Source organism: Eriocheir sinensis, unplaced genomic scaffold, assembly GCF_024679095.1.
Source record: "Eriocheir sinensis breed Jianghai 21 unplaced genomic scaffold, ASM2467909v1 Scaffold10, whole genome shotgun sequence".
NCBI lineage: Eukaryota > Metazoa > Arthropoda > Malacostraca > Decapoda > Varunidae > Eriocheir > Eriocheir sinensis.
Window position 1 is genome coordinate 912,451 of NW_026110296.1, and position 8,231 is coordinate 920,681.

Below are 8,231 nucleotides of genomic sequence, written 5' to 3' on the forward strand. Positions count from 1 at the left end.
TGGTCAAACTCTTTCGCCTCTGCCTGTCAACATCTACCTTTCCTTCTTGCTGGAAGTATGCCTTCATACAGCCTGTACCTAAGAAGGGTGACCGCTCCAATCCCTCAAACTACCGTCCTATTGCTTTACTTTCTTGTCTATCTAAAGCTTTTGAATCAATCCTTAACCGGAAGATTCAAAAGCACCTTTCCACTTCTGACCTTCTATCTGATCGCCAGTATGGGTTCCGCAAGGGGCGTTCTACTGGTGATCTAGCCTTCTTAACCGACTCTTGGTCATCCTCTCTTAGCCGTTTCGGTGAAACTTTTGCTATTGCGCTGGACATATCAAAAGCTTTTGATAGGGTCTGACACAAATCTTTGCTTTCTAAACTACCCTCCTACGGTTTCTATCCTTCTCTCTGTACCTTTATCTCCAGTTTCCTTTCTGACCGTTCTATTTCTGCCGTGGTAGACGGTCACTGTTCTTCCCCTAAATCTATTAACAGTGGTGTCCCACAGGGTTTTGTCCTATCTCCCATTCTTTTTCTGTTGTTCATTGATGATCTTTCCAAAACGAACTGTCCTATCCATTCCTACGCCGACGATTCCACTCTGCATTATTCAACTTCTTTTAATAGAAGACCCACCCTTCAGGAACTTAACGACTCAAGGCTGGAGGCTGCAGAACGCTTAGCCTCAGACCTTACTGTTATTTCCGATTGGGGCAAGAAGAACCTGGTGTCCTTCAACGCCTCAAAAACACAGTTTCTCCACCTATCCACTCGACACAATCTTCCAAACAACTATCCCCTATTCTTTGACAACACCCAGCTATCACCTTCCTCAACACTAAACATCCTCGGTCTATCCTTAACTCAAAATCTTAACTGGAAACTTCATATCTCATCTCTTACTAAATCAGCTTCCTCGAGGCTGGGCGTTCTGTACCGTCTCCGCCAGTTCTTCTCCCCTGCACAGTTGCTGTCCATATACAGGGGCCTTGTCCGCCCTCGTATGGAGTATGCATCTCATGTGTGGAGGGGCTCCACTCACACAGCTCTTCTGGAGAGAGTGGAGGCTAAGGCTCTTCGTCTCATCAGCTCTCCTCCTCATACTGATAGTCTTCTACCTCTTAAATTCCGCCGCAATGTTGCCTCTCTATCTTCTATCGATATTTCCACGCTGACTGCTCTTCTGAACTTGCTAACTGCATGCCTCCCCCCCTCCCGCGGCCCCGCTGCACTCGACTTTCTACTTATGCTCATCCCTATACTGTCCAAACCCCTTATGCAAGAGTTAACCAGCATCTTCACTCTTTCATCCCTCACGCTGGTAAACTCTGGAACAATCTTCCTTCATCTGTATTTCCTCCTGCCTACGACTTGAACTCTTTCAAGAGGACACCTCTCCTCCCGAAATTAACCTCTGATTTTGGACACTCCTTTAACCTCTGTTCGGGAGCAGTGAGTAGCGGGCCTTTTTTTCTTTTTTTTTCTTTGCGCCCTTCATCTGTTTCCTTAGCTGTAAAAAAAATAAAAATTGTAATGCTTGACGGTGCTATTGATTTGAAAATACGATCACTCAGTCATGAGGTAAACATGGGAAAAATTTCAAATTTAGATATACCTACGCTGAGTCCTGTTCGACCGTACGAGTGGGTGAGGCGTCTCTATATAATGTGCTTCGATATTAATGTTTGACGATGCTAATGAATTGAAAATACGACCACGCAGTCATGACATGTCCTATCAAAGTCACCCTTCCGGATGAATTCCACAGTCCTTAAATTCATAGTTCTTTAGCTCTGTGTGTGTAAGGGTGTGTGCATTAAGGATACTCCTCTGGGTGGCTTGTTTCCCACATTCCTGACATCCATAGTTTTTTTTTTTACCCCAGTGTGTGTGAGGGTGTTTCTATCAAGGTCACCCTTCCCGGTGATTCCCACACTCCTTAAATTCATCATTCTTTACACCAGTGTGTGTAAGGGTGTATGCATCAGGGATATTCTTCTTACATTCATAATTCTTTACACTAGTGTGTGTAAGGGTGTGTGCAACACACCCTTACTCTTCCGGGAGGATTGTTTCAGACATGCCTGACTCAGTTTTTTTTATCCCAATGCGTGTAAGGCTGTTTCTATCACCCTTCCGGTTGATTCCCAGACTCCTTAAATTCATAATTCTTTACACCAATGTGTACATCAGGGATATTCTTCTGGGTGGATTGTTTCCCACATTCTTGACATTCATAGTTTTGTACCCCAGTGTGTGTTAGGCTGCCTCTATCAGGGTCACCCTTCCTTCCGGTTGATTCCGACACGCTTTACATTCATAATTCTTTACGCTAGTGTGTGTAAGGGTGTGTGCATCAGGGGTATTCTTCTGGGTGGATTGTTTCCCACATGCCTGACATTCATAGTGTTTTACTCCAGTGTGTGTTAGGGTGTATCAATCAAGGTCAACTTTCCTTCCGGTTGACTCCGACACTCCTTACATCCATAATTCTTTACGCTAGTGTGTGTAAGGGTGTGTGCATCAGGGATACTCTTCCGGTTGGATTGTTTCCCTCATGCCTGACTCATAGTTTTTTTTTTATACAAGTGCGGGTAAGGGTGTTTCTATCAATGGAAGACGGGCCTCGCTCCCACGCGGATCTCTTGCCGTCCACACCCCATTGTGTGGCCATCCGGTCTCTTTACGAGCTTCAAGTCTTGGAAAGAGTCTATCACTTGTAGGGAACATATTTTGCTTGCTTGGTGCCTAACCTAATGACTCTTCTAGAGAGCCAAGGAAACTATAAACATCTTAGAACCAAGGCTCGATCAGGAGGATTTCGCCATCAGGTTACGTGACGAAACCTCTAGCCTGGATAGTGATCCAAAGGTGGTTTATTGAAACTGGTCATTAGTAGTCATCTTTGTGGCTATAGCTCCCCCAAGGTTACAGGACATCTTTCCATAGCCCGAGCAGCACACAAGGTAGCTAAGCTGGCACACCACGGCAAGGTTACCAGTCCCATACTCTGGTGGGGAAAGCTCCAGAATGGTGCCAGATCTGTGGAGAGAAAAAGCAAGATTAGATGAAATGATGACCCTAGCTAGCTATGAATAATGATAGTATGACAACATTGAGCATAATGGGTAATCAGGAAATTGAAACAAACCTCCTTTGTAACCTCCTTTGTAACCGCAGGGTTCACGCAGCGCCGGTCGCAGGCGGGACACGCTCATGCGATGGCGGCTCTAGCCTTCTCGCCACTCCGAGAGCTCGGACCGGCGTGTCTCCGGCCCTTCCGTGTAACGCGCTAGGCTGCGTGGGCGCGGGGGGTTATGAGGTTGGGTGGGAGAGGGATGAGGGTTGAGAGTTGGGGGTTGTGGGGGACGTTGGCTGTGGGGGGGAGGGTTGGTTAGAGGGGGGAGGGGGGAGGACATTCCTTACAGGTGGCCGCTGCTGCAAGGATGTACAGGTAGTAAATGTACCTCCAATAAAGCTCCCTCGCGGGAGGCATGTACTTCCTACCTACTTTCGCCTCAAAAGTCCTAAACGACCGTTCGCAAGATACTTTTGGGATCAATTTGCGAGATTGACTAGTACGGATTATCGCACGCTGGTTGTTGCTAACGCTGAAAGCACCGTTACATCTGAGTAATTCCTGATGCAAGCATCAAAACCCCGTTTGGGACGGTCACCGAGACAGGGGTAGAAATTATAGCAGGAAAGCGAGGTCAGCGAGCTGAAAATAATATGAAAATACTAATACTATTATTATTAATAATAGTAGTCATGGTACCCAGTCCGAGCCACTCCTAGCCGCGAATAGACCGTTTGAGCTTCCCGACAGTGTGAGTGAGCTCTATATCAAAGCTAATACGAGCAAAATGGCAAAAAAATCATGTTTGATGGTAACCACGGTTACGCATCTCGAGGGTGATATCGCACGCAATGTCGTCGGTAGCCCTTAGCTTCACCTGCTCGGGCAGAGCTTTCGACAGGCTGTATTGATGATACGCATCTCGAGGGTGACACTGCACGCAATGTCGTCGGTAGCCCTTAGCTTCACCTGCTCGGGCAGAGCTTCCGACAGGGAGTATCAATAATATGCATCTCGAGGGTAACACCGCACGCAAAATTGTCGGTAACCCTTAGCCCAGCCATCTGCCGGCGTTATTCCCATGACCCGGTGGGCAATATGGTTGCAAAGCTGAAACAGAAAGGAATTAACGGAAGGGCACCGCCAGGAGTGGAGCCTGTGGTTAAACATGCCCAGACAAGGAGAACGTTACGAGACCCAGATACAGGAAGGATTGACAGATTGAGGGCTGGCGCATGACTGAATTATATATTATCTCATGATGATGTTATGACAACGATTGAATTAAAGAGGTGTCAGAATCCCCGTGCTGGGGCTATACAGCGTAGGGGCGCGTCCCCCGGTTGGCAGATGGGGGGGTCCTCTTCAAGGATGCACAGTAGAGTGCCGAGGACCAACATAGCCTATACGAGAAGGAAAACTCTGATATCAAACCACCTACTGAACGTGAATAACCTGTTGCGTAGGTTATTCATGTTAAAAATGTGAACATATTAACAGTCAGGTTTTGTCTTTTCAGGTCATATAAACAGGTAAAAAGATGAACGATATTGCAAGTATGACGTCGGAGGAGGATGACCTGATCGTGACAAAACCTATAACTGGGAAAGCGAATACAAAGGCCTAAGAAGGCAACATGTAGAACTCTCTTCTGAAGAAGAAGAGGCAGTGCAACAGATCTCAAGAGCGAGAACTCGCCAGAAGCATGCGTTGAATGACGAGCCAAAACCCGATAAGTAGAGAGAGAGAGAGAGAGAGAGAGAGAGAGAGAGAGAGAGAGAGAGAGAGAGAGAGAGAGATTTCACAGGCTCATGTATCTGATGCATTTCTAAATTCTTTGCATTCTCCAGGCTGCAGCTTTTGGCCTGACGCACAGACAGAAGCAGCAACTGCCACAGATTCAGGCGAGTTTCTGGTGATTCTGTGTATGATATTGTTATGGTGCATTAAATATGATGGGTTGTACATTTGTAAAAATGCTTGCTCAACAAGAGTTCCCCACACAGATTCTGCCCAGTCGTCACAAAATAATGAGGACAGTGAAATGGTCGATGATCCAGAGACAAACACAAGAATGGACATTGGTATGGTGGGTTGCTCAACAACTACTGAAATGTTTGAGAGCATCGAGATGGACCCTGTGATGAAAAAAGATCTGAAGGACTTCCTCTCTCAGTTTGAGCAACCACCAACAGTTGAAGAAGTACAAACTCAATTCAGAAAAAAAAATTAAGGTCCATGAAAATGCTATAAAACAACTGAAGGCTGAAGAATCAGTTTGTATAAGAATGACAAAAGATTTCTGGGAAGCCATGAAAAGGGAACAAGAAAAAAGATTGAAACGTCAGCTAGGACAACACCGGCCTCGACCAAGGAAACGGGCCCTAACAAGCAGAAGACAGTAAGTATGTTAACCTGTTACCGATAACGACTATATAGGATGTATAAGAGTCGATCGGTATTAATATTACTGCATGCTTACATGTTTTTGACTTGTTACAGGCGAAATTGCCCCATAGCAGGATGTCCTGGCAGGTGCATGAATCTGCATCGGAATCTCAGCAAATGTCGCGGGTATCTCACAAAGGCAGACAGGAATTAAGTCCTTAAGAAGTATGAGCAGCTTGTGCAAGTGAGTGTGTCTACGGAGGATGCCCCTCCTAAGTCCAAGACCAAACCTGACGGGAGCATGAAATACCCACTCCGCCAGTGCTGCGTTTGTGATAAAAATGTGAAACGGCTTGATGTCCATGCTGAAAAAGTCCATTTTGCTAGACGCAAATCAAGCCTATATAAAAAGATAATGACAGACTCCCTGGTTCTGACAACACAACACAAAAATGCTGACATTGTCAAGGTCAGTTCTGGCAAAGTGACAATCACACTCTCAGATGGACTTAAATCATTCATAGAGGAATTTGAAAAATATATGGAAGACTGGACTCCTGTTAAAAAGGCAACCGCCAAGGCAGACATCAAAAATGTTATGAATGTTCTTACGTTCATGATGATGCAGCAGACCGTGGACACACTCACTGGCAGCGTAATCTGCAACTACTTCGTCTGAATGGACAGTGATGACCCTCCTGGCTACATTCCAAGCAGAACACATATGTACAGCTCCACATATATCCGCAAAATAATACACGCCACAACCAAAGCAGTGGATTGTTTGGCGGCAGCGGAGAAGGAAGTTTTCCGCATTAGTGAGGAGGATCACAGATTGACCCTAAGGAGACTCCGCACTATGACAGGTAGGTATTCAGGTTTTGTATACGTATCTGCCTTGTCTATACCTATTTCTTGCTGTAGGGTTGTACTGATTGTCCAATTTGCGCTCTCCTTTCCTTAGTGAAATACAAGAAGACGGAGAGGGTGGATATGATCAAGGCCAGGAGGAAGAAGGAGAGGGAAAATGTCTCCTTGGAGGTTGTCAACAAAATCTTGGAATCTGATTATATGAACGAATATACCTCCTCAGCACTGAAGTGCTACAAGGATCCCTCCTTCAGGCCGGCCACTCTCTCAGACTTCACGAACATGAGAGATGTGCTCATTCTCCTGTTCATGATTAAATCCTTGAGGAGACCGATGGAATTCACTGAGCATCGACTGTCTGAATACACAGAGATTGAGGAAAAAAAAATCCCAGATGGAACAATCTATGGCATTCGGATTGCTGCTCATAAGACAGCTGAACAGGGTAGGTAGTGCATATTTATTCATCTTTGTCTTATGAAATGTGATTATATATATATATATATATATATATATATATATATATATATATATATATATATATATATATATATATATATATATATATATATATATATATATATATGTGTCAATGAGTAACCCTGATTCTTATTCCAGGCCCAGCGCTGGTATACCTCACTGACATTGAAATGCGTCTGATGGACTCCTATATGAAGTACTACAGGCCACTTGTATCCTCTTGCATGTCACCTCAGTGTCTTGTATTCCAAACAAGAATACAAAGGAGCGATGCAGAATGTTGCTCAAAGATTTCATTCTCCAACCTGGCAAAACTCATCAGTAAGACTGCAAGAAGATGCACGCCAGAAGCAAATATAACATCTCGCATCCTAAGGCGCTCGTAGATCACACCGATATGGGACGAGATAAAGGACCCTACCTTTATAAATAAGCTTGCCACACTGTGTGGCCACTCCCTGAGTACCGCTATTCGCTATTGTGAATTTAGCGACAGAGTGGTGCCAGGGATGGAAATAATAAAAAAAATTAAATGAACTACGAGATCGGTGCAAACACAAGAATGATGAGCAATTATTCAACCGAGACACTGAGGTGCTACCTGATGCGGAGTGGCAAGTGCCGTAAGTATGCTGGATAATGTGGAATGTAATCGGGTTACATATTTGATGTATGTAAACATACTTGGGTGTACAGTAACTCAGAAGCTGGGTTTTTACTTAATGGATTGTATTTATCCCAAAGATCATCCTGTCAAGTGAGGGCTATGGCAGACAGTTCGATGGTGGAGGCTGACCCGACCTGTGAAGCGGAGGTTGACTTCCTCGCCCCCACTCCTCCGTCACGGGGAAATCAAAACAGGCCGAGGAAGCAGCATCTGTAGTGACAGATAGAGGGTGTGTAGAAACAGTACTAGTGACATGTAACAATATGCATGCAATAATGATACATAACTAACAGAACTTTCTTCATTTCAGAAGTGTTCTGTCACTGGCAACAAGCCACTTCCCGTCGGACCTATCAATGCTGTCGCCTGTGGAAACTCTCTCACCTTCAACCAGTTCAGCCAATCAAACAGCCTGTGAAAAGGCGGATGACTTCCTCGCCCCCACTCCTCCGTCACGGGGGGAATCAAAACAGGCCGAGGAAGCAGCATCTGCAGTGACAGATAGAGGGTGTGTAGAAACAGTACTAGTGACATGAAACAATATGCATGCTTGTAATTATACATAACTAACATAACTCTCTTCATTTCAGAAGTGTTCTGTCACTGGCACCAAGCCACTTCCCGTCGGACCTATCTATGCTGTCGCCTGTGGAAACTGTAGTGACCCCTTTCTCGTTCTCTCCATCTCCCGTTTCTTCAGTCTACCCTTAAGTCATCACGTTCTCTTTCTTTTCTCTCACTCTCAACACACACTA

General features: G+C 45.1%; 1 long non-coding RNA gene across 1 annotated transcript; it reads left to right on the forward strand.

Moving 5' to 3' along the window:
• The first annotated feature begins 7,298 nt into the window (after window positions 1-7,298).
• LOC126988869 (uncharacterized) lies at window positions 7,299-7,919 on the forward strand. The gene is made up of 3 exons (XR_007742603.1): window positions 7,299-7,432; window positions 7,554-7,705; window positions 7,787-7,919. It is a non-coding gene; the product is annotated as an uncharacterized LOC126988869 (long non-coding RNA).
• Window positions 7,920-8,231: the final 312 nt, after the last annotated feature.